Source organism: Dermacentor variabilis, unplaced genomic scaffold (genome assembly GCF_050947875.1).
Source record: "Dermacentor variabilis isolate Ectoservices unplaced genomic scaffold, ASM5094787v1 scaffold_13, whole genome shotgun sequence".
NCBI classification, from domain to species: Eukaryota; Metazoa; Arthropoda; class Arachnida; order Ixodida; family Ixodidae; genus Dermacentor; species Dermacentor variabilis.
The window spans coordinates 34,798,178-34,825,821 of record NW_027460291.1 but is presented as its reverse complement, the minus strand read 5'-3'; positions in this window follow the sequence as shown (position 1 = coordinate 34,825,821).

Genomic DNA, 27,644 nt, shown 5'->3' with positions numbered 1-27,644 from the left:
GCCTTTATGGACTGCTTGGCTTCTATCAGGTGGGCCAGCCGACTGTCCATCTTGTCTATCCGTTCGTCCGTCTCCAGCTCTTTGGTGTCGTTAGGAGCACAGGCAAGAAAGATTGCGAGGGGTATCCGGAGTTTGCATATAGCTTAAAGGCAAACATAGTCGAGTGGCTGAAAAGCGCGGAAGCGTACGAGAGTCGGGACAGGATCATTGAATGCATGTGTCTAGAGCAGTTTTACAAAAGCATCCCACCATCTGTGAAGCTGTGGGTGCAAGACAGGGGAAATATAAACACTCTGGAAAGAGCGGCGGAATTAGCCGAAGAGTACGCAACGCGTAAAAAGCTGAACGTCGAAGACGGTGATTGGGACGGCCGAAATGGACCGCGGAAATCATTTCCGTTTAAAAGGGGTTCGCAGACTAGGCGAGCGGAGCCTGTAGACGTGGAGGAAAAGCCCGCAGCAAAGAGCGAGGAGAAACCTAACGGCGAAACTGTACATAAAGAGCACAAAAGAAAATTCGAATCTTTTTGACCGATCCGTTGCTATAAGTGCCACAAACTGGGACATATTGCTGTGAACTGCGAAAAGGCTATAGCGTAGTTTTTTCCTACGTAGATGAAAAAGACGAGAATATGGAACTTTTAAGCCCATATTTTCACGACCTGCAAGTTAATGACAAACCATGCAGGGTGTTAAGAGACAGTGCCGCCACAATGGACCTTGTCCATCCGTCTTCCGTGACGGTAAATGACTTCACTGGAGAAGTAGCATGGATCAAACAGGTTGTAGAAGAACACAGCCAGTGTCTGCCCATGGCCAAAGTCAAAATCAGTGGAACATTCGGGGAGCTACTGACCGAGGCTGCAGTTTCCAAATTTTTGTCACTGCAGTACCCTTACATTTTTTCGAATCGTTCAAATCGGTTACTGCGTGAAAAAGGGCTTAAACATAGAGAGGGCGTAGTACAGGCATTGACGCGAGGCCAAGCTCGTAAAATCGCGTCGCTTTCGGCTGAAAATGCACAAGCTGCTCAAGCGGAAGCAGCAAGAGAGATAACTTCAATACCCAAATCCGAGCTAGGCCTGAGGGACAAACAAACAGTAAAGGAAAGCCTGCCAGCTGACCAGCTCAATGAGACCGTATCACTAGGGTGTCAAAGTTCACGCCTGCAGGAAGAGCAAGCTCACGCAATCGCAAGCGAGACAGGGTCGTTATTATCATCGGCCTCAAAGAACTTTGATCAGCTCTTACATGTGGACAGAGAGTCACTGGTAGCTGAGCAAAAGAATGATGACAGCTGAGCTAAATTACACCGCACAGCTAAATAAGGCATTGCTAGGCGTAACGTGACGATACATGAGAGAGGAGGATTGTTGTATCGGCACTACACAGATCGTAGGGGTTGGATTTTAGATCAGTTAGTTGTACCTACTAAGTAAAGGGAGGACCTTTTGAGTCTCTGTCAAGGAAATCAAAGGAAAGATTGCTTATGTAATACTAGTGGCTTGGCTGTTTCAAAGACGCAGAAAACTTTGTAGGATCATGGGACGCCTGCCAGCGCTCGGGTAAACCGGGAAAGACATGGAAAGCTTCACTAAAGGTAGTGCCCTTAATAACAGAACCTTTCAGACAACTTATCATTGAGACGGTAGGGCCTCTATCAAAAACAAAATCGGGTTACATGTCCTTGTTTACCATGCTGTGTCCGGCTACAAAGTTTCCAGAGGCAATCCCTCTGAGACAGGTCAGATCCACTAAAGTAGTAGACGCGCTTTTGACAGAACTTGCACGAGTTGGGTTTCCAGCCGAAATTCAGGCGGATCAAGGGTCAGTGTTCACCAGCGCACTGACTTCCACATTCTTCCAAAAGTGCGGGGTAAAGTTGATACACAGTTCCGTCTATCACCCTCAGTCAAACAGTGTAGAGAGGTGGCATTCAGGGCTTAAGCGAGTTTCGCTGTCGCTCTCTTACGAGCAGAAGGAGGACTGGGACAACTGTCTGCCGGCAACTTTGTTTGCTTTGCGAACGGTTACACAAGAAGCTACAGGGTTCTCGCCAGCAGAACTAGTGTATGGGAGGACCCTCCGTTCTCCACTGAGAATATTAAGAGAGATGTGGGAGGAAAGAGGGGAGAGTCCAAAAGTGGTTGAATACGTGCTAAATCTGCTGGATCGGCTAAGCGCAACCCAAGAACTAGTCGGAGAGAACATTTGAGTAGCTCAAAAGAACGCCAAATTCTATTACGACAAGAATCCGAGGCTTCGTACGTTTAACGCCGGAGACCAGGTAATGATCCTCAAACCTTCAAGAGAGAACAAGCTTGAAGTCCACTGGGGCGGGCCCGTTAAAATGTTGCACAAACTTTCCGATACTATGCTCTCAAAATACCCGGTCGCAGGAAGTAGGTGAGGATATATCACTGCAATTTGATGAGGCCGTATATAGAGCGGAGCGGAGTTGTTAACTATGCCATCAAAGAGCATGATGGCACTAGTACCAAGTTTAAGGAGTATAGGGCGACTTCCAACTCTTAAATCGCCCTAGAATAAGTAGTAAAACATTCGGTAAGCTCGCACGCTTTTAGACCCGAGCGGCTAAATGTGCTAAAAGGGGTGTTAGGGGAATATCTCGACAGATTCAGCGATCGGCCAGGTAGAACCGAACAAATAACGCATGAAATACAGCTGACATCAACCGAACCCGGAAGATCAAAGCCTTACAGGGTGTCTCCAAGACAGAGAGAAATTATGGAGGCAGAGATACAGCGCATGCTAGCGTTAGGAGTTATTCAGCCCGCTGAGAGTGACTACACGTCACCGGTGATACTGGTAGAAATCCCTAACAAGGACCCTCGTCCGTGTGTTGACAACAGGAAGTTAAATGCCATCATTAGGGATCACCTGCACCCAACATTGAGGAACCTATTAAAGGCATTCGCGCTGCTAAATACATTTCAACTATAGATCTCGTGCGGGGGCACTGGCAAGTTCCCCTTTCAGAAAGTTCCAGCCGTTATGCCGCATTCATCTTACCTGCAGGCACTTTTCGCCCTATCGCACTAAGCTTCGGGCGGAAGAACGCGCCGTTTAGCTTCTCTAAATTAATCGATATTGTCCTAAAAGACTTGCAGGAGTTCGCCTTGCCATATCTTAATGATGAAGCAATTTTTTCGGACAGCTGGGAAAAACACGTATTGCACCTCAAACAGGTGTTCTCACGGTTGAGGGAAGCCGGCTTAACAATGAATGCGGAAAAGTGTAGATTTGGTTGTTCGCAGGTTACTTATCTGGGCCATATTGTCGGCCAGGGCACGAGACGGCCGGCTGAGCGGAAAATAGCTACGATTGAATAATTTTCTCAGCCGCGCACGAAAACAGGCCTTCGTTCATTTTGGGTATTTGTGGGGTACTATCAACGGTACATTGCGAATTACTCGCAAATGGCAAGTCCATTAACGGACGCCCTCCGAAAGGGAGCACCGAGTAGCGTACACTGGGATAAGGACAAAGAGAACGCTTCCCAAAGTTTAAAAACGCTATTGGTTTATCGTCCTGTGCTTGGTGCGCCAGACTACAAAAAGGAATTCATAGTTCAATGCGACGCAAGCGACAGAGGTATGGGCGTGGTACTTGGTCAGGTCGGCGACGATAACGAGGAACATCCTATCCTTTATGGCAGCCGTAAATTAAATGTAAGAGAGGAAGCCCACAACGCTTCAGAGAAGGAATGCGCTTGTTTCGTTTTCGCCACACAGAAGTTGTCATGTTACTTGTACGGAGCGAAGTTCATCTTCGAGACCGACCACTGTCCTCTGACGTGGCTCAATCAAATGTCACACAAAAATGGCTGCTTATTCCGACGGAGTCTCAATCTCCAAGGGTACAACTTCTCCGTTAAATATAAGAAGGAAAAGTTGCATAGCAATGCGGATGATTTGAGCAGGCTAATTTGAATTGTGCGTTTAAGGCTCCCGCCTGAATTTTAGGGTTATTATTGTTAATTTTGTTAAGCCAAGAAGACCCCCTCTCATTTAGCAGGATTCCCTCCATGATTAGTGAATTTGTCAGCATGAAATTGCTTCAGAAATTGGCATAGCGAAATGCAGCATTTTTTGTTTCTGCACTCATGTTTTCTTTGAGGCCTAGCGGGTCTAAAGTGAGATCCAAGGTACGTCATCTCGGCGCAGAGCCGTGTTGTGAGGTTCGTTTTGCAGTTGCCTGTCCTTGTTGGATGTTTTGGAGTGGTGACACCATTACACAAGTGGTCGCTCCGAGCCAAGGCATCACCCCCTGGCCACCAGCCGTTCTCATCCTGCATAGCGGTTGTCAGCGCTGGACAGTCGAGATTTTCCGGGTCATGGAGGAGCTGTTAAGAACGGCCTGCTTAGGTGTAAATTTTCGCAGCCAGGTGCGACAGCGGCGTCGAGTTTTCCTGGAAAGCCAAACGGCGTCACTAAGTCTACTGTGTACCAAGGACAATACGTCGCGTCCGCCACTCTGCGTCGTGGGATCGCCGAGATGAGTTCGATGAACCAGGTTTTGTGACGGAAGAGGCCACGGCCGGCCCGGTCTGCTGTGAGCAAGGGAGTCCCCGAGGGAACGTAGTTCGAGGCCCCTTCCCACACGCACCGTTCCTGACGTCAGTCCCGAGTTTTGCGAAGACCGTCTGACGTCGGTTGGGGACCGTGCACCTGTGCGGAAGTTATTCCAAAAAGGACTTCTTCTTGGGCAAGTTTGTGCTTAGATTTCCTAGGTATACCTTGTGACGCAAAATACATTTCATGAAAAGGGACAGAAGAAAGGAAGACAGTGAAGCGCCAGTAAGAAATCTGTGCGGAAGTGTGTGTGTGTGTGTGTGTTTGTGTGTTTGTGTGTGTGTGTGTGTGTGTGTGTGTGTGTGTGTGTGTGTGTGTGTGTGTGTGTGTGTGTGTGTGTGTGTGTGTGTGTGTGTGTGTGTGTGTGTGTGTGTGTGTGTGTGTGTGCGTGTGTGTGTGTGTGTGTGTGTGTGTGTGTGTGTGTGTGTGTGTGTAAGCTCTCGCGCAAAGAGGCCGCTCGTCTACGGTGCCTGGTAAACGTTTCCCTCTCCTTGGGATCGAGGGAGGACCGAGTGTTTGTAAACCGCTGTTGTGCGACTGCTCAGTGTACTTTCTCTCGCAGTCATGCTAGACTGATGAACTGGAACGTCCTTATGTAGATATTGTAAATAAACCAATATTCCTCGTTCGCGTTCAGAAGGAGTCCTTCCCTTCAAAAAGGTCCTCAGCGTGGATAAGTTGGACGACGGCATGGGCCAGCTACCATCTAATTCATGCCCTACTCCAATCTTGAAAACTGGTTACGAACGGTGGGATTGATGTCCCAGACTTTGCACCCTGTTCTCCGCCCGTTTCCTCATCCCACCTAAAACGAATCATTAAATATTAATTGTTAGTCCCCCTCCCTCTCTGCGGTGGTGACCCACTATCGCATGGCGCGATGTCGCATCGCCGGAGCGCCGGCTCAATAGCGGCGGATCGCAGTGTGTGCTGCCCAATCCGAAACACATAACCGCCTCCGTTCGGCACTGCGTATTCTGTATGCGGTTGCCTGCCATTGAAATAAGGCAGCAGCTGCGCTCAAAGATCCCGTTACCAAGAAGCGTAACCGTCGGGCAATTTTTTTCCCATCTTGGCACTCCTAACCCTAACGCATTAAAGAAGGATTCGCCTCCCAGCTCACTGCTGGTGTGTGCGACCACAACAAAATGTCAGTAAGCAACCGAGCAAGTCCGCGCGAGCACTGATCGACAGAAATAAAGGGGAAAGAGAAGCGGCTGTTCATACGGCTAACGAGCTGGAGCCGGTTGACAAGTGAATACAAGCGAGGCAGGCCCGTTGCCTCAAAAGCATCGAGAACGACCTACAGTGGTGCTTCGAGCGCCGCTCGTGTGACGTCAGGAGACGGACTTCCACCTGTCGGCTGCTGCAGTTCGGGCCATGTCCAGGTGCCTGCTGCTCTGTTTTCGTTTGTTCGCTCTCGTTCCTTATGCTTGAGTATTTATGACGGTCGTCTCAAATATATGTTTTACCAAGTCTTCGTTCCCGAAAATGTAATCGATGAGCTTATTTCCTAGATGAGAGTATATTTCTGAAACGCAACGCTACAGTGCCACCAGATGTAGCTCCGACCAGCCCATTGCGGGTTTTTCGTGCGCGGATCTAAGCTCTGAAGCGTAGCTCACGGGAATAATATAAGTACAAACGCAAAAATATAGCGCATAAGAATCCAGTTAGGATACCATACCAACCATGGTGCAACATTTATGTCACACTTGAACGCTGGGTATATATGACTTCTACAAAGAGAGAGAGAAAGCAAGGACAGGAAAGGCAGGGAGGTCCACCAGAAGAGCAACCGGTTTGCTACCCTACACTGGGGGAAAGGGGAATAGAAAGAGGAAAAAGGGAGAGAGTGAGCACTGAGTGCGTGTGGGCGGGACACTATACACAGGGACACTATAAACGCTCTCTTAAACTGGTGCACCTCAAGTATTGCACTAATGCACGATTCCCACTTCGTGCCAGTGTCGGGTGTGGCCATGGTTCGAGTATCTTTGACTCGGGGAACGGTCTTAAGTCCAGTGGGTGCAAAGTTTCCCGCAGAAAGAGGCGTTGTATATCGTAGCGGATGCAGGTACACAATAGGTGCTCGATGGTCTCGGTGCACCCACCGGAATCGCACATCGGGCTCTCGGCCATTGCCAAACGATAGGAGTATGAGTTTGTGAACGCTACTCCCAGCCACAAGCGGTACTGCAAGGTTGCTTCGCCGCGAGAAAGGCTAGATGGCAGTTGTAGCCGTAGCGTGGGGTCCAGTTTATATAATCAGCAGTTGAAGGCACATGAACTCTAGAGGTCTTGCGACTTTTTGGATGCATATAGGCGAAGTTCCCTGGCAGCGTCCGACCTCGCCAAGGGTATTGAACGCATCTGGGTATCTTCGTGTGCAGACCGGGCCGCCTTGTCCGCTAGGTTGTTGCCGACGATGCCACAGTGAGCAGGAATCTATTGAAATATAATGGTTTGCCCTCTTTCCAGAGCAAGGTGGTGCACTTCCCTGATGTCTGATATCATCTGCTCGTATGTTCTGTGGCGTAATGCAGATTTGATGCTGTGAAGGGATGCCTTACAGTCACAAAATACGAACCATTTCTCTGCTGACTCTTCGGTGACGTACATCATAGCGGCATGGAGAGCTGCAAGTTCTGCCGATGTTGGTGTAGTCGTGTGCGACAATTTTAATTTAACTGTAACCTTCTTGGCTGGAACGACGAATGCGGCAGTTGAGCTGGCACGTGAGGTCGAACCATCGGTACATATATGTATGCGGTCATGATACGTCTGGTGCAGTAATAGGAGCGTAAGTTGCTTCAGAGCCGGCGATGGATGATTGGAGTTTTTTGTAATTCCAGGAATAGCAAAATTCACTTGAGGCTGTCGTAGGCACCACAGGAGAGATGAAGTCTTCGTCGCCGGTGTAAAATATGACGGTATGCACTCTTGATGAGCGTTAATCACTCTTGAAAAGGTCGCTTGAGGTCTCTCGGCTGGTTGGGAGGCCGAATGAGAGTCGGGGATCCTTGACAGATGGCGAATGTGCGCTCTGAGAGAGTGGACAGCTACGTGTGTCTGGATCATATGGTCCCCAGCGATGGCAATCGTTGCTGCTGTTGACGTGCACCGAGGCAGCCCTAAACACGTGCGTAGGGCTTGATCTTGTATGCTCTCCAAGGCGCGAAAGTTCGTCTTGCATGCGTTTGACAACACTGGTAAACTGTAACGTAGGAGTCCGAGAAACAGTACCCTGTAGAGCTGCATCATAGAACGGACTGGTGTACCCCAGTTTTTCCCGCAGAGAAATTTAAAGACCTGAGCAATGGCAACTAATTTCTTCTTTACATAGACGCAGTGAGGGCTCCACGAGAGGTTGCGGTGAATGATTACACCCAGAGAGCGATGTGTCTTAGCATAGGATATAGCTTGACCATTGATTGAAACAGGATACGATGACATTTGTTTGCGCGTAAAGCCAGCCAATGCGCACTTTTCAGTAGACACGCTGAGGCCTTGTTCTCGTAGATAAGACGCCGTCATGGTGGCCGCCCGCTGAAGCCTGGCTCGTACCTGAGCGCGAGTCACCGCGGAAGCCCAGATGCAAAGTCGTCGGCGTATATTGAGAAGTGAACTGACCGCGGTAGGTACTCCGCTAGTCCTACCAAGAAGAGGTTGAACAGAATGGGGCTCAACACTCCAGCCTGCGGCACGCCACGCCAGATGTAATGTTCCAAAGTTGGGCCGGCTTCAGTCTGTAAGAAAAAGCACGTCTCAGTCAAATAGTCCCGAATCCATTGATACATCCGGCCACCAACTCCAACAGCCTCAAGCTAGTTCAGTATGGCCTCATGGGTGACGTTGTCGTATTCTCCTTTTATTGCTAGAATAAGTGCCACTGAGAGGCGCTTGCGGCTTTTTTTGACTTTAGACCCAGGTTACGATGTCAATGTGGTTGTCCATGGACGAGCGACCTCGACGAAAGCCCGTCATGGCGTCCGGAGAGATGTTGAATCGCTCTAAGTACCATTCCAAGCGAACAAAAATCATTCTTTCCATCACTTTACCGACGCAGCTCAAAAGCGCAATCGGACGGTATGATGAGAGCTCAAGCGGAGACTTTCCAGGTTTCAGAATGGGGATCAAGCGGCTCGATTTCCATTGTCTAGGAACGGCGACGTTCTGCCAAGACTCGTTGTAGTAACTGAGCAGGTCATCACGTGCGTCATGTCCAAGGTGGCATAGGGCAGCATACGTGATGTCATCTGGTCCTGGTGACGACGAACGCCTGCACGTAGCCAACGCAGCATCGAGCTCTTCGAGTGAAAAGTGCACGTTCCTTTCTGGTACACGTGCCTCAGGGATGTCATTCAATGCTGCGTCAGTAATGGTGGCCACGGACCCAGCAACCCGTGCACAGAACTCTTCAGCCACTTGAAGTTCCGAGCGGAGTTGTTATAGGGCCAGAGCAGCGAAGGGCTTCCTTTGATGCGGAGATGAGCGAAGTCCCCTAACAGTTCTCCATATGTGCAAGAGCGATTTTCGGGGATCAAGCGACTGACAGAAAGTTTTCCATAGCTTGTCTTCCAGTTTATCCATACGACGCTGGACATTCTACTGAATGCGTCGTGAATCCCTCAGATCCAAGGCGCACTTCGTGCGCCGATACCTCCTCTCCGCGCGTCGGCGTGCCGCGCGAAGCCTCTCCAGTTCCATATCCAAGTCTGTTCGCCTTGCTGACTTTGTGAGTGAGCAGATGGATGTTTTCAACGTCTCTGCGATTGCATCTTCCATAGTGTGTGAAAGGCCTTCCCGACATGCGTCATCCATATCCATCTTAAACTTTGTCCAATCAACTGTACGCAAGACAGTAGAGGAGCGTTGCTCAACTCCTATACTCTTTATGTATGTTGGAATATGGTCACTTCCATGTGTTTCAATATCCGTAAACCAGTGGACGCTCGAGGCAAAGCGCCGTGACACCAAAGCTAAGTCCAAGCAGCTACTATAGGTGGTGCCTATAAACGTAGGGCTGCCGCCATTCACACAGCACAAATCATGGTCGGCAGCAAAGGAGGCGCGACTCCTGCCTTTAGAATCAATTTTAGTGCTTCCCCATAGCTGGTGATGCGCGTTTAAGTCACCTGTGATAACCCAGGGGCCATTCTTCATTAGTACTATATTCTTGAGTCGTTCGCCGTCAAAGTGGCCCACTGGGAATATGTAGGCTCCAATTAGTGTAAATGACACATCTTTCTTTTCGATATTCAGACAGACATATTGGTTGTCGTCGTGAGGTACCGTGTTAGCGACATATGTAAAATCCGTGCGGATGTAGATGATCACTTTCGTGCTCGCACCGCATGTGGACGAGACGAAAGATTCGTAACTGGACAGTCTGAGTGGAGTTGATGTATTTGGTTCGCAAATGACCAGTATGGGAAACCGATTTGTAAAAATGAATTGGCGAAAGTCTGCAATGCGGGCCTTTAGACCCCTAGCCTTCTACTGAAAGATCGACGCACCTTTAACTTCAGTGCGGAAGGGGACTATTGATCGAGCCATGATGCTTAAACGATGCTAACAAGCACTGGATTAAGTGCATCCGGTATTTGCAGAGCACTTCTAGCTGCCGAGGTTTGCAATTTGTTCAGTAGGATGCCCACTGTATTAATTAGCGATTGCAGCATATCAGCCACTTGCTTGTCTTGGTCGCAGAAAGCACTGACAGTAGACGTCGGGGGTTGTCCAGCAAAATTTTGCTGTGATTCTGTCGGTGGATGCTGTCGTTTCGGTAGAGCCGGCCAAGATTCTGCAGATGTGCTCTTCTCAGTTACCTTGTTCTTCGCGGTCCTTCCGACATTGTCTGGCCTGGGCGGTAGAGGAGGAGGTGGTGTTGTAGGAAGTGACATGCGTGTCGCAGAGACAACAGCCTTCCTTGAGGAGCGCCGGCGACGGGAACTTCGCTTCCTGACTTTTTCGGCGGCTTCGCAATGAGATGAATGATCTCTCGCCATCTCTTTCGAGATAGCCATTTCCTTCTTAATATGCGGGCATTTCCTCGAGGAAGCTTCGTGTGACCCTCCGCAGTTTGAACACTTCATTACAGCCTCGCCACATTTATCTGCAGCGTGGGGTTCGCAACAACGGGGGCATGTTGCCTGATTTTCGCAGACGCTGCTCACGTGTCCCAGTCTCATGCATTTGCGGCACTGAAGAAGTTTCGCAATGAAAGGCCGCACTGCATGTCTGAGGTGTCCCACCTTAACGTGCGAGGGTATATATTTACCCTTGAATGCAATCTTCACGCAGCGTGAACTGCCCAGCCGCTTAACATCAACAATGACCTCATCATTGGCTGGCTTGATCAGAATCGGCAAGTCGTTATTAAGGTTGGCGACGTCTACGTCGTAGATAACGCCGCTGACTACGTCAGATCCCATAGGGATGTAAGAGCGCACCTGAATGCCATCGATGTCCGTTACGCTGCGTAGAGTGGTCAGAGCAGCCGCATGTTGGACATCAACAGCCAGTAGACTTCTGCAACATTTACTTTGAATATAACCCGCTCAAACACATTTGCTCACGACGAGTTGTTCATGGTATAATATCGAATTTTTGCGTTTCTTCACAGAAACGCTCGGTAGTGACACGAGGACTAAACTAACACTGCAGCTTAGGTTCTGCCAGAACCACTTTCATTTTGAACTGCTTCTCAATATTAGGCCATTCTTCACCGAATAATTTTAAATGGCGATTATTTAAAGAAAAAGTGACTAAGGCTTACAGATGTTTCCAGGACATGGAAATGAATGAACCAATGCTTATTCCCTTCCAGTGCAACATGTCCAGCCCACTTCAGAAATTTTGTCGTGATTTTCGTTTGAGAAACAGACATTGCGAACCTGTTTGGAGAACTGACACAGTCTGCTCGGGCCAAATATTTCAGTGAAATATGCCTCTTAGACCGTACGGCTGGAGCCACCAAGGAGAAGAAGCCTCATTCATTACTAGCGTGCGACATAAAGAAGATATCATTACTCCCCAGTGGAATTAAAAGTCAACTTGTGAGGCTGGTATGCGAGGTTTTCTTTTATGTAAAGACGAAGCGAATAGTTCTGGTAATAGTTTGTGTAATTAAACAACGCAGGATCGAGACATGGTGTGGCATAATCTGTAGGAATTCCCGTTTCCAAGGCAGCCTAAGGTGCGCTGTAGTGCCTGGAGTATAGTTTAGGCATTTCAATTGGCGCTGTAAAGGGCTACTTCATGCTTCCAATTCGAACTTGTAGTGAATTGCTGTGTTTCGCGAACAATTGCTGCCTCGCCATAACTACATGCCTGTTGCGTCCGTTGCGGGAGGGGTGCGCGACATTGTAGATAAAAGCTAGTGAGGGATACTGTGAATCATTTCATCCCTTACAGTTGATTGGTTCTCGAACTTAACCACGAATTTTTCTTTCGCGTGATTGTTGTTATGGTATTCGCGAATTATATACCTCATGTACATGATGCGCCGTCGTGTTAACAGCCAATGCGCTTTCTGGGATCCTGTTTCAGAGAACGGTGAAAGTAGTAGCAAAGCTTTTCACACGGAATGCGTGCCTAACGATTCCTTTTAAGCACGAATGCAGTGGCCGCATTTGACTAATACAACTTGCCTGAGCAATAAGAGTCACGATGAAAGCTTCGCTGGGTAGTGTCATTCTAACGTGGATTGATAATATCGACACCAAATATCAAGATTTTTTCTTCCGTGTAAAATCCGATGTCTCTCATAGCTAAGTACTACGGCAATATTAAGTGTTTAGATGGACATCACATAACTTCGCCTGTTGAATTTGCAGACATTCTTTTTAAGAAAAATTTATGGACAGACACGGCTCATATATGCATTTTAAAATCAGTAGAACTATTCAGCGCTCATGGCTTGTGATATCCAAGTTGTAAATATTCCCACCTCAAGCGGTTTTGAAGAAGAAACTGCGGTTCAAGCAAGGCAGCAGAAATAATCCGAAATATCATTCACCTCGCACGGCTCCAGCCGCCGATATCCAAAGCATACACGAAGGGAAATAGCGCGCGCGGCTGCTGAGCGAGTCGGAACGAGCGGCGTCCTGCCCGTGACGTCACTTACAAGAGAGCGCCACTCCAACTTCTCGCCCCTTATAGAACGCAGCTCTTCGGCGTCCTATTCTGCATTGAAAGTCGGCGTGCTTCGGTGTCGCTCGGCGTAACCGAACGAACGATTACAAATAGAACGCGGAGCACAGCGGGTGAGGAAAGACAGCTATAACGAAGAGAGGTTGAAGAGGAAAGCGGAGGAGGAGGCTACAGTGAAAACACGAAGTGGAACCCGAAGGATGGGAATATGGAGAAAATGCGAATAGGAAAGCGAAGTGCAGCGCAAGGTGGCCTCTGCGGCTACGATATGGCGCCAGCGAAGTGCCTGTAGTCTGATCACCGACGACGCCACCGATGGAATATATAGAAATAAGCGCTGCATGAGCGGAGGTCTGTCTGCGGCGCCTGCTGTGAATCACGGCCACGCGTCACCCACGTGTCGTCTCTCTTGATCTCCCAGTTAGCGACGCAGTCGTCCCACTCTTAGCTTCGTTTGAAGCGTGCTGCACGAGACAGATTGTCCGCGCCAGCATACATATCGCAATATGACAGCACGCATAGAGCTGCGCTCAAATTTCTCATTAGGGAGTATCGTAATTGACGCTCAAATTTGCGCCTTGGATTTTACAAGTCACGATCTTGAGATATAGAGAGTCGGGCGGAAACAATTATCGATAGAAGCGGTGACAAATACAGGTTCAAACCACGGCCGGAAAAAATTTCGACTGAACCGATATTTGGAGACATCAGAGTTGAAGTAAACGATGCTTTGCTGCACATCGATGTTGTGTGTCCAATGAAAGTTAAATGGTGAGACACAACCTGTCTCCATGCGGCGTCCTTAGAATCGTTGCGCTATTTCGGCCTTACATCTGTAGCAACGAAGCTTACAGTAGCATGCAAACTGTTCATTATCTACTGCTTTCTCTACCGAAGGAACGCACGCAAGCAGAAAACAGACGGACGGCTACACACATCTTTAGTACAACGTGCATGCTAATAGTTATGTGCTGCACGGTATCTAGTAGAGGCCCCAATGCCTAGAACGAGTCGAGTAATTTTATTATCAGTAGGCGTTCGCAGTGAGGTGGTAACAATCACCGCGTTGTCGGGTCTATCTCAAGGCAGGTTTTGTATGAAGCTTGTTCATTTGATCGGAAGGATTGCTCTGGATTCTCCGAAGGCCGAGAAAAAAGATCATCATCATTATGATCATCATCATCAGTCTGGTTACGCCGACTGCCGGGCAAAGGCCACTCCCGTACTTTTCCAACTACCCCGGTCATGTGCTAATTGTGGCCATGTTGTCCCTGCAAACTTCTTAATCTCATCCACCCACCTAACACTCTGCCACCCCCTGCTACGCGTCCCTTGTCTTGGAATCCAGCCCATAACCCTTAATGACCATCGGTTATCTGCCTTTCTCAATGCATGTCATGCCCATGTCCCCCCCCATTTCTATTTCTTGATTTCAATTAAGATGCAGTTAACTCGCGTTTGTTCCCTCATCGACTCATTTGCCTTCAACCAGACCACGGGAAGACCACTACTTTCCGTAATTTGGCCCTCATTCCTGTCTTTCGCACCATGTCAATTCTTTAAAGGGAAGCTGAAAGGTTTTCCAGAAAAAATGAGTGAACATCTGTACATAATGGTTTTCAACCCTCCGAATTCGAATATCGTATGGAAATTGAGCGATAGAAAGCGCAAATATATTTTATTTCGACGAAAAGTGCAGCAGCGGACACGCCCAGCTCGCGCGTCTTGTTTCCGCCTGTGATTGGTCGGTGCGCCTCCTGACGTCAACTCTGCCGCTGCCGACCGCTGCCGCTACACATGAAGCGCGGTGCCAGGTAGTTTGGTGCTGTTTTTCTGAGACTGTAATGGAAAATTTAGAGAGGCTGCGCTTTTCTGAGGAGTTCGGCGTTACTCCCTACATGTACGAGCCAATTGCGAAGAGCCGGCCTCTCGAAGAAGCAAACGATGCTGGTGCGAGCAGTGCTTTCGACGCGAACGAAAGCAAAGTCTTGGGATCTCCTCGTCTTGGAAATGCTCTTTGGTGAGTATGTTTTTAGAGCGGAGCTCTTTGGCGTCCGTTCCTGGGTTTCGCGTCGTCGTCGGCGTTGTCGTCGGCCTCGTAACCAGCTCCGCCCCCCTTTCATCCCCCCAGCGCTAGCAGCGACCGACTGATACCGCTGGATGCCGCTGACGCCGCTAGAGAGTCAAGATAACGTGACTGCATAGAACACCGTCGCCGCCATGCAGAAAGAGGAGGAAAGGGTCCCCCCCCCCTGTTCTTGTGTGGCGGATAGGGTGCTCTTCAGTTGCCGACGCGCCGGTTATTTCACGTAGGCCCCGGCACGTCGACGAATACGTGACCACCTTCCCACGGCTAGACCTGGTTCTTAGCGCTGCGGAAGCGAGGGTATCATATTGTTTGTGTCGGTATCGGCGGCGTTGTCCCTGAAACCAACTCCGCAGCTGGGGTTGACTCACTATCGGCGTCAGCGGCATCAGTCAGTCGCTGCTATCTCTTCCCTCCTCCCTTTATCGTGTTGTCCGCTTGCTGCGCGCGCTTCTGCCCCCATCGTTTGCCGCTGGGTGTACACGCCGCCCCCCTCCCCCCTCTTCCTGCGAGTCTCCGGTTGTCAAAGCGCCGGCTCGAACTTAATTCCTTTCTTCGCTCCTCCTCCAATGCAACCCCTGTGCGGTGGCAATCAGAGAGCCAGATCGGTGGCGGCGGATCTGTATATGTGCACCGCCCGAGCCGAAATTGCCGCTGCCGTTCGCCCTGTGCGGTGGCAATCAGAGAGCCAGATCGGTGGCGGCTTGACATAAAGACAAACAGCAATTTCCTAACACTTATGCGGAAGAACATCCCGTTCCTCTCGCTCGTAACGCGTCCCACGGCTGTGACAACCTCGCGAGGCACTTGTATAGATCTCGTCTTTGAGAATCAAGCATTGGTGTACCAAGTCGAACATATATCAGTCTATTTCTCCGACCACAAAGCTTCCTTCATGACTGTCAAGAACTGTTAGTGGAGTCTTTGTTAAAGGAATACGTGTGAAAAATAAAAAAAAATTCTGTGATAGCGCATACATGTGTTGCTCGATTTATTTGCCTCAATCTATCGAAAAGGTGAAACAGCTTATTTGCTGCGCTCAAATTTCGCATTAGGAAGTAACGTAATCGTCGGTAATTTTTGCAAAGCGATCTAGTGACCTCGCCCATCTTTCGCCGATCTAGTGAGCTCGTTTCCGGTCAAACAACTGTAGTGTTGTGTTCCTGCATGCCTCCTCGTGGAACGTAAGCGGGGATGCGATCGTCGGCATTTGTGCGCTGTCCAAAGCTGTCGGCAATCTACAAAGACGGTTTAAACGCGTGAAAAGCTTCCCGGTTCATGCAGTACGTGTACTGACCTTCATCTGTTGACTACCACTCACGTTGACTACCACTCACGTTAATTACCACTCACGTTGACTACCACGCACGTTGACTACCACTTTACATACACGCAGACGTACCAACAAAGGAATGCAGGGTCGATCGAAGCAGATTACGATGGCACGCACGCAGAAACAAGCGCGGTCAGGCACGGTCGCGGACGCTGCGAAGGAACGAAGCAGAGTTGACGTCACAACACCGCGGTTTCCGGTCTCCGCTCCGCTCGCTCAGTCAAAGGGGGGCGGAGCTATAGCGCAATTTCAACCGACGATTACGTCGCTCCTAATTGAAAAAAAACCCCCAAATTTTACCTACATGGTTTATAAGGTTCCCGCATCCGTATTTGAGCGTCTTATTGAATTCGACAGACTCTGCAGCTTCCCTTAAAACATCTTTCCCCAGGTAGCTGGTTTTATCACTCATGTTCAATGCAATACACATATCTTCAAGAAGTGTTTGGAAAATTTCGTGCACTTTGAGTATGTTCAGGTCGCGTAACCGGTTGCAGCCTGTCCATTACCAAAATGGCCTAGCTCCCTATCTTTACTTCAATTTCATTGTGGGTTATTTGTCATCAAGAGAACTCAAGCTTTCCATTGTGGTCTAGTTCTCATGAGAAAACATCGATTGACATAAGACGTCGCCGTACTTCCACAGTGCCCCCATTGAAAAAGTCGCCGCTCTCAATTGTAGAATGCACACAAATTTGCTGATGTGACACCGAAAAACATGCAAATGATGAACTGAAGTTGAGAAAACAGAACGATGGCGCAAATAAAAAGAAATAACAGCGAGCATAATAGCTGTTTAATGTGCAAGGACCAGAAAGAGTATCAATGGTGCAGTTTCAATATGGATATCGGGTAGTGAAGTGTAAAGAGGAAACAAAGTGTAGCTTACGGCTTTTTTTTACCTTTCTGGAACTCGTTCAAGTGTGAAGAACCGAGACAAGTCCTCAATCGGTATTTAGTGCTTACTATCGGAAACCACATTTGGCATTAAATCTATAATCGTTAAGAATGAATGAATAAAGATAATGTTAACGTGGCGGACTGCCTTCGGCGTCTGTTCAAGATTAGGTAGAAGGTGAACTGGGTTTGAGGATTGTGATGAAAACTACTCTCATTTCACTCTTCGTTTTTTTTTTCGGCCTATATGGACCCTTGTGCTTCTCCCTAGGCGCATGTGCAATTGAGACGTTCTTGCATGGAGTGGTCGACTTCTCCTAAACCGTTCAAAACATGCCACTTTGACTACCCCATGTCGCGATGGCTTTCTGTACTTCCGGGAAAGATTGCGTTACATATACTAGGGTTCTGATGTCATAGTGTAATAACTGTTAGATGTCCCATTCCCCATTCGAGAAAGCTGTTGTACTCAAAATGAGCTGCTGTAAATCTCTCCAACGTGACGCATGGCAATATGCGCATCGGCACCAAAGTTTCCATTTGTAGCTTAACCAATACGGTGTGATAATTCTTCAAGTTAGCACATGTAATCATTAAAATTAATGGTGTAATAGTAAACAATTGGTAGCGTTAGAAAAAAATTTGGTTATGTATTGGTCGCCGCTTCAAAATTAACCAGAAATTATCAGAAATTATGCCCCGTGGCTGCTGCCCCAGTGGCCACGGGGAAATATGTCAGCACGCGTCCCTCCATAAATCCTGCAAACTAAGAGCGTTAATCGAGCTGCTCGTCATTTCAACGACGAATTTCATGACTGTATAATTGTTGCTTTCACTGTAGTGACTCTGTCTTCATCAGAAAAAAGCCGCTCACGACAGTGAGAACAACCTGCTTGCATTTAAAGAGGCATTTTTATTACTTCAAGAATACAAAATTGCAAAGAAAATATATTGAAGAAAACGAAAACGTTCAACAACTGATAACACAAAGGCGCATAAGAAGCTTCGCGCCCTCTGCGCCGCACCCGCGCAAGCACCACCACCTCATGCCGTCGCCGTCGGCTGCAAGGTGCCGCTTCAACGGCACGTAACAGCCACCGTGGGGCCAACGACTGCAGCTCCGAGCCCGCACTCCCCGCGCAGCCGATAGCAGCGGTACGTGCCAGCGCTGCTGTCCCAGTGGCCACGGAGACATACGTCCGCGGGCGCCGCAGACGCCACTCGGATATGTACGTTGAGTTCGTGGGACTCACCACAGCCCCTGGTGACGAGGTGCCTCAGCCAGAGTTGCTCATCGCTGGAAGGACGCCCACCACGCAACCCTGTCCACTGCAGCAGACGCGACGATCCTCTTCCAGATGACGACGGTGTTGACCTGCTTGTCGAGGATACGCACGTGGACGAGTCGAGGAGCGACGTCTCGGCGCTTGTCCGTCGCTCTGATATCCCGCCAGCCTCCGTAGCTCCCACCGGCATGCCTGATGTGGCAGGGGTGTTGCTTCCAGGCCTGGTAGCCCTGAATGGAGAGGGCAGGTGTCGTCTTGCGCCAGTGGTCGCGTCTCGACTGGCCACGGGTCCCTCGTGGTGGTCTCGCCGCCAGTAGCCGCTGCTGTGCTCGGAAGCACAGGTTCGTGAAGTAGCGTGAGCCCACCGGCCGCGTCGCACACCACCGTCGTCGTGTCCTTCCACTCCTTTCGGCGACTTCAGCTCGCAGAACGGAGACGTGGTTCGGAACGGTTATCGCCAACAGACACGTCAGAGAACGTTGGCCCGTGCTGTTCGGCTTCGTTTTCTTCGTCGCTTCTTGAAAGATTGCGTGGCTCATCCCTCACGGAGTAAAGAAAAAAATTAAAAGGCAATCAAATTTTAAGAACATAATGAGGACTGTGCCTTTTGAATTTTTCTTTTCTTTGAATTCGGCGTACATACATCAGGTGTTAGAAAAACCCGGATATCAAGTTTTTTTTTATTTCGCTCAATAAATATTCACAATAAAACTCACTTCACGCGAGTTGTTCAACGGGCCACTTAAAAAACGCTGTAATTTCTCATGTGTGGCGTATTGGAAGGAATCAGGCTACGTACCCTAACTATGAAGTCGGCGTCCACGCATAAAGCAACATGAAATGCAGCCAGAATTTTCTTATCAATAGCTTTCTAATATAGTATAGATATGCTCTTCATGATGGCCTACTCTAAACCAATGAAATTTCCAGGCACTGAGTTACCAATAAGCGATTCTCGTCTAAGCCTCGATGCTGTATCATTCATTTAATGTTTCGTTTGTCTGTACGAAGTTGTACAGCTGGATTTTTTTACTTCGTGCTACAATATTAAGCTGAGCGGCTTTTTTTTTCTTTTGTGTCTTTGTATAATTTAGACTGTAGCATATTATCATACGGCTATGAGCCCAACCAGGGAAACGTTTTTACATAGTTGTTGTAAGACGAAGCGCACTTACTTTCCCAAGGACCATGGCTTTCTTATGTCTAACTTCGAAACATTATTTCTCTTTTAATTACAACTTTAAGGGAGTTCTTTATATTAAGATTTTGGCAGCAGTCCCTCTTCAATACACCACCCCTTTTTGATTTACTAAATCTTACTTCATTCGAGATATTCACGGTTCAATTTCAACACTTCGTCCTGGCAATATCGAAACCTTCAGCGCCAAGACCGTCCGAGATGCAGCCCGCTATTATTTGATAAAGAAAAGTTGCATCGAAATCATTTCGTTGATCCAATGCGCATTAGCTCGCCGCGAGGCAAACCCCGTTTTCCTCTTCTTTTGTCTCGTCCGGTATTAATTGTTAAGACTGCCGGTGCCAGATGGCATAATTCTAGTCCTTGAGCTAGTCTACTTGAAGACTACTCGCACAAAACATTCAAACGCATAATCGGTATATTGACGAAAATTTATTAATTACTTTTTCGACTAATTACCATATGGCACTTATTACAATTGCGCTTCATTTTCAAAACATTGCCTGAATTTATGTGGCACAATCTGTATGCATCAGGTGTTTCAGCGAACACTTTCAAAAAGTTTTCGAAGACTGCCTGTGGGAGATAGCGCTATTCTAGTCCATGAGCTGGTCTACTTAAAGAGGCGGACATTATTTCCACAAAAAAATTGAAATGCATAACCGACAAGTGAACAAAAATTCACGAATTATTTTTTAACCAATTACCTTATGGCACTTACTACAACTTAATAATTTTAGCCGGGGAGTTGGCAACGCTGTTCCACTTCGGACGAATTCTCAGGATGACGCCGCTTTCGAGATATTAATTCCCGTACTTTGCGGAGAAATACAGTGACGTTCACGCTACATTTGTGCTTCAATGCTTAAAAGGATGTTTTTTTTAAGAAAGTAAGTCGAACGACAGCGCATTCTTGTTGACAGTTTGACGGTACGTTTGTCGTCAATGGTGTCGTCCACAGAATGCTTTTCAAGTACGTATGCCTTGCAGCCAGTTCGGCTAAGGGAACAGACGCAGCACAAGGATTGATTTCAGGTAAAAACGTAAGCACCGGCACTGCATGCTTCTTCCCAAACCGGTCCTCTGGCTACCAAATCGAAGCCCACTAGGGTGGAAGCGAACAAATAAGTTGCGCTCCGCTGCACCAACTGGAGCGGGCTTACGGTAATCCCAGCTTAACGGGCACCGCGGCCGGACGCTGTCCACCCCAGCTGACACGCTTGTTTACAAACACGTGGCGCGCGCTGTCGGACAACGCGTTCTCTTTGCGACAGCGCGTGCGGTTACTACAAACAGCAGCCACTTACATGAAACTACTTCAAGCAATCAATCAATCAATCAATCAATCAATCAATCAAGGAAGTTAGTTTATTTTTCGCGCTATGCACATCGAAAAAAAGGTGGTTGGAGAAAAAAGTTGCACTTTCGCAGCTTGACGAAGCTCCAGCCACCCGTGCACAGTACTCGTAGCGTGCAGAGAAAAAAAAATTCTTGTACAACATAGGGAAGTCGAACAAAAATATCGTAAAAACCTAAGTAACCATACAATGTATTACATTGGCAATTGTTCATTACAAGCATTGATTTGAGCATATCGAATAAAAATGCACAAGGCTTGCGATTCGCCATTGAAATAATAAATGGGTAAAAGAAGAAATACAGAAACTATAGAAACTCAAACGCCATGCACAAAACGGATACCAGAAAACATGACAAAAGGCTCCGGCCACTCCGTTGAAATAAACAAATGTGCAAGCAAACAACGAAAAACGCATCGCAGGAACAAGCTAGCAACATACACAATGTTTTTACAATTTCGTACAAGGAAATGTTCGAAATATTATACAGACTGAAAATTTTTCTCAATAGTCACATAAGTGCGCACGTTGTAAAAAAGGAAAAGTTGACTTCGTACCGATCAAGTAGATCACATGAACACTTCAAAAATAGTTTCACAAGATAGGGTTAAAACGTCGATGTGTCTTTCATAGCTGTAGTTTAGTGTTGAGGGTGATGTGTGCCGAATTCGTTCTGTTCCGTGGGTTGTGCGCGAGAAAGTACGTGCCATGGCGATCTGTAGCGGAAAGCATGCGCATTGTTCTGTTCTGTAACACTAGCGTGTTCTAGAAACGTAAAAAGCCTTCCCTGGACGGCACTTTTGTAACTGCACAAAAGTCTGTATATGTATATACCTTCAGCCTTCATTATCCCGTGTTTTTGAAAAAAGTGATGCTGTGTGTTGTAGATAAGCCAGGTTTTCTACGGCACGAATAGCTCTCGTCTGAAGTAATTCAATGCGGATTAGGTGAGTTGCTGTGGTGTTCGCCCACACTAGTGCGCAGTAACAGAGCTGCGAGTAAAAGAGCGTATTATACAGATTTGTTTTATCATACATGGTAGCAAGTACCGGTTGCGGTTTACAATGCCAACCGTTTTGCTGAGCTTTGTAGAAAATTGCCGAACATGGTAATTCCACGACATGTCTTCGGAAAAGGTAACGCCGACGGTCTTAACGGATTTTTCGATTGCGATACTGTTAGGTCCTAGAATAACGCGGTCTTCAGGTGCAATATGTTTTTATTTTGGGTCCGATACGACACGCATTTTGTTTTTGCTGCGCTTAAAGTGAGGCCGTTATTTCGGCACCACTCTTTTAACTGGTGGCAGAAATTCCCCGCACTACGTGTTATTCTTTCGATGTCCTTACCACTAGCAAACACAGCGCGGTCATCCGCGTACATAACGATTTCCGCAATTTGTAGCAATCATAGCAATACCATTCATATAAAAAAAAGAAAAAGGGTAGCGCTGCGTTTGCCCGCTTAGCTTAACTGCTGCCCCTGGACACTAAAGATAGCGCAATCGTTAAAGTAAGCCTTTCCTACACAACCTCTCAAATGGCTACTGCAATAAATCGTTCTTGTCCTCTCTGTCACCCACCCACATTTTCTCTTTCTTTTTTTAATCTGTGGAAACTGGTATAAAAACACTCTACGTTTTGTTTTTTCTCGAAAACGGTCGTCATATCTAGCCGCAACGTCGAAACAATAAACAGTTTTTGTTTTTAAAGAAGTGCATCGACCTTACAAGTATACATACATACATACATACATACATACATACATACATACATACATACATACATACATACATACATACATACATACATACATACATACATACATACATACGTACATACATACATACATACATACATACATACATACATACATACATACATACATACATACATACCCCGATGCAAGCTCGTCTACTCTATCCCATACCCTCTCCATCTCTACCACGAGACCGGCTTGCCACACTTCCCACACCATCAGAGCGTAGCTCTTGGCCCCCGTTCCTGCGGCGAGCTTCGGCGTAGTACCTCGTAACCAAGTGAACGAACACAGCGAAACATGAAAGCGAATGCGGAGCGTAGCGGGAGATGAAAGATGTCGATAGCAAATAGAGCGTAAGGAGCAAAGCAAAGGAGAATGGTGCAACGAAACCCTCAGGCGGAAAACGAAGGAGGAGGAGGCTATAGCATTAGCGTGAGAAGAAAAGCATAGTGCTGCGCAAAATGCGCTTTGCGGCGACGACGGCTACGAGATGGCGCCAAAGTAGCCGGCGTAGTCTTTATGGAACCAAAGCGCTGCATGAGCGGAGGTTTGTCTGGCGGTAACCGTGAACCGTGCCTCCGCGTCACCCACGCGCGGCCTCTCTTGGTTTCCTAATTAGCGTGGCAATAGCGCCAGACCTGGCTCCGTTTGCAACGTGCTGCATGAGGCATATTGTCTGTGCCAGCCAATATATAGCGAACCGAAAACACGTGTTCTGCTGCGCTCAAAGTTCGCATTAGGGAGCTTCGTCATCGTCGGGTATTTTTTTTTTTGAAGCGCAGCTCTTGGTTGGCTGTTCCCGCGTTTTGCGGTGCTCTCACCGTCGTTCTTGCCATACCAAGGTCATCATCCGCGCGCTCCTGGTGCCATCTCTCGCGCACGGTGCGAGTTTTGCTTTCCCATTGTCCTCGAAAGCCGGATCATGTGTTCTCACCTATCCTCTCGCCCCCTTCCTTAAGCAGCGCCGTTACGATGACTTTTTCTGCTTCTGTTCACTCCGCCCTCGCCGTCCCTCCTTCCGCTGTCGCGGCACTGCCGCGGTGCCGGCGGCGGGTGCTCCTTGCCGCCTCGCGCATGATCCACGGCTCTCCGCTCCTCCGTCCCCGCGTGGAGTGGCTGTACGGCTTTCAGCCGTGTCTCTCGCTTCCCCGTTTGGGGGCGCGTTCCTCAGTGGCATTTGTCACCTCTGGCAGTGCTTGCGCCTGGCTGTCCCTCTCTCGCCTCCACTCTTGCCATATACCTCCCCTGACATGACGCAGTGCCGTTGCGGTGCCTCCAAAGACAGTTACAGCGTTTCGTCCCCTTATTTCTACTTCCCAACCCAACATTGTTCGGCCATTTGAGGCCTGTCTGTGAGTCAATGAGTGTGTGACATCTACTCAATAGCCCTTGTTAAGAGCGGCCCGCTGAGGTGCAACTTTTGCCAGCCAGGTGCGACAGCGGCGTCTACTTTTCCTGGAAAGCCAAACGGTATCACTAAGTCTACTGTGTACCCAGGACAATACGTCGCGTCCGCCACTCTGCGTCGCGGGATTGCCGAGATGATTTCGACGAACCAGGCTTTGTAACGGAACACGCCACCGCCGACCTCGTCTGCTGTGAGCAAGGGAGTCCCCGCGGGAACGTAGTTCGAGGCCCTTTCCCATGCCCCGTTCCTGACGTCAGCCCCGAGCTCTGCAAAGGCCGTCTGACCTCAGTTGGGGACCATGAAGCTGTGCGGAGGTGTGTGTGTGTGTGTAAGCCCTCGCGCAAAGAGGCGGCTCGTCTACGGTGCCTGGTCGAACGTTTCCCTTACCTTGGGATTGAGGGAGGACCGAGGGTTTATAAACCGCTGTTGTGCAGCTGCTCAGTGTACTTTCTCTCGCAGTCATGCTAGACTGATGAACTGCAACGTCCTTATGTAGATACTGTAAATAAACCCACATCCCTCGTTCTCGATGAGAAGCCGTCCTTCCCTTATAACGTCCTCAGCGTGGATAAGTTGGACGACGGCATGGGCCAGCTACCATGTAATTCATGCCCGACTCCGATCTTGACAACTGGTTACGAACGGTCGGATTGAGCTCCCAATCCCTACAACTGGCTGACAGTGGTGAGACCGACGTCGCGACGTGGTGATGTGTCTGCGGTGAGTGCTTGGTTCTTGCTTTGACTCTCTAGGCTTCATTTTGGGGTTGTTCTGTTTAGAACTGTAGGGAAGCTAGATTGTTGATTGTTAACTAGGTTGTGTTTTCCTAGGTAGATTTAGCGAGGAAAACCAAGACAGTAAAGTAGCAATCATGCAGTTAATGAGACTGCTGAGAGACGAATTGTTGATTGTTAGTGAGGAACTGGGCCTAGATGTACGCAAGGAAATGCTAAAATCGGAATTATTGCAGCTAATTTCCGAACAGGCCAGTGAGGAAGAAATTTAAAGGGGGTTGGAACTTCTGAAAGAAAGAGAGAAACGGGACAGAGAGTGAGGACAAGAGAAAGAGCAGCGCGATAAAGATCTGGAGTTAAGAAAAATGCAACTTGAACTTGAAAGCAAACGTTTGGAGTTGTCTCAAGGAAGCGAAGGGGCTCTGGGGCGATCAAGTGAGGCAGAATCATACCGCATGGACAGGCTATTAAAGCCATTTGAGGTCGGGACCGACATAGGCCTATTCCTAAGAAATTTTGAAGTGACTTGCGAGAAGATGAACTTCGGTCCGATTACATGGCCACAGCGGTTGCTGTCTATGCTGCCGTGTGAGGCTGCAGAAGTAATCGCCAGACTCAGTGCGGAAGAGGCATATGGTTATGCGAAGATCAAGGCCAGTCTTCTGAAGAAATACCGCCTTTCAGCCGAAGCTTTTCAGCAAAGGTCTAGGAGCACAGGCAAGAAAGATAGCGAGGAGTATCCGCAGTTTGCATATAGCATAAATGCAAACATAGTCGAGTGGCTGAAAAGCGCGGAAGCGTACGAGAGTCGGGACAGTATCATTGAATGCATGTGTCTAGAGCAGTTTTACAAGAGCATCCCACCATCTGTGAAGCTGTGGGTGCAAGACAGAGGAAATGTAAACACTCTGGAAAGGGCGGCGGAATTAGCCGAAGAGTACGCAACGCGTACAATGCTGAACGCCGAAGACGGTCATTGGGACGGTCGAAATGGACAGCGCAAACCATTTGCTTTTAAAAGGGGTTCGGTGACTAGACGATCGGAGCCTGTGAACGTGGAGGAAAAGCCTGCACCAAAGATGGAGGAGAAACTCTGAAACGGCGAAACGTACATAAAGAGCAGAAAAGAACATTGGAATCTTTTAGACCGATCCGTTGCTATAAGTGCCACAAACTGGGGCATATCGCTGTGAACTGCGAAAAGCCTAGCGTAGTTTTTTCCTACGTAGATGAAAAAGACGAGAATATGGAACTTTTACGTGCATATCTTCACGACCTGCAAGTTAATGACAAACCATGCAAGGTGTTAAGAGACAGTGCCGCCAAGATGGACCTTGTCCATCCGTCTTACGTGACGGTAGATGACTTCACTGGAGAAGTAGCATGGATCAAACAGGTTGTAGAAGAACACAGCCAGTGTCTGCCCATGGCCAAAGTCGAAATCAGTGGACCATTCGGGGAGCTAGTGACCGAGGCTGCAGTTTCCAAATTTTTGTCACTGCAGTACCCTTACATTTTTTCGAGTCGTTCAAATCGGTTACTGCGTGAAAAAGGGCTCATACTGAGAGAGGGCGGAGTACAGGCATTGACGCGAGGCCAAGCTCGTAACATCGCGTCGCTTTCGGCTGAAAATGCACAAGCTGCTCCAGCGGAAGCAGCAAAAGAGGTAACTTCAATATCCAAACCCGAGCTAGGCCCGAGGGACAAACAAACAGTAAAGGAAAGCCGGCCAGCTGACCAGCTCAATGAGAGCGTATCACTAGGGTGTCAAAGTTCACGCCTGCAGGAAGAGCAAGCTGACGCAATCGCAAGCGAGACAGGGTCGTTATTATCACCGGCCTCAAAGAACTTTGATCAGCTCTTACATGTGGACAGAGAGTCACTGGTAGCTGAGCAAAAGAATGATGACAGCTGAGCTAAATTACACCGCACAGCTAAATAAGGCATTACTAGGCGTAACGTGACGATACATGAGAGAGGAGGATAGTTGTATCGGCACTACAAAGATCGAACGGGTACGATTTTAGATCAGTTAGTCGTACCTACTAAGTACAGGGGGGACCTTTTGAGTATCTGTCGTGGAAACGGCTGGTCCGGCCACCTAGGCATAAAAAAAATCAAAGGAAAGATTGCTTATGTAATACTAGTGGTCTGGCTCTTTCAAAGACGCAGAAAACTTTGTAAGATCATGGGACGCCTGCCAGCGCTCGGGTAAACCAGGGAAGACATGGAAAGCTTCACTAAAGGTAGTGCCCTTAATAACGGAACCTTTCAAGCGACTTCTGATTGACACGGTAGGGCCTCTACCTAAAACAAAAACGGGTTACATGTACTTGTTTACCATGCTGTGTCCGGCTACAAACTTACCAGAAGCAATCCCTCTGAAACAGCTCAGCTCCACCGAAGTTGTAGACGCGCTTTTGACAGTATTTCCACGAGTTGGGTTTCCAGCCGAAATTCAGGCGGATCAAGGGTCAGTGTTCACCAACGCACTGACTTCCACATTCTTGCAAAAGTGCGGGGTAAAGTTGATACACAGTTCCGTCTATCACCCTCAGTCAAACAGTGTAGAGAGGTGGCATTCAGTGCTTAAGCGAATTTCGCGTGCGCTCTCTTACGAGCAAAAGGAGGACTGGGAGAACTGTCGGCCGGCAACTTTGTTTGCTTTGCGAACGGTCACACATGAAGCTACAAGGTTCTCGCCAGCAGAACCAGTGTATGGGAGGACCCTCCGTTCTCCACTGAGAATATTAAAAGAGATGTGGGAGGAAAGAGGGCAGAGTCCAAAAGTGGTTGAATACGTGCTAAATCTGCTGGATCGGCTAAGCGCAA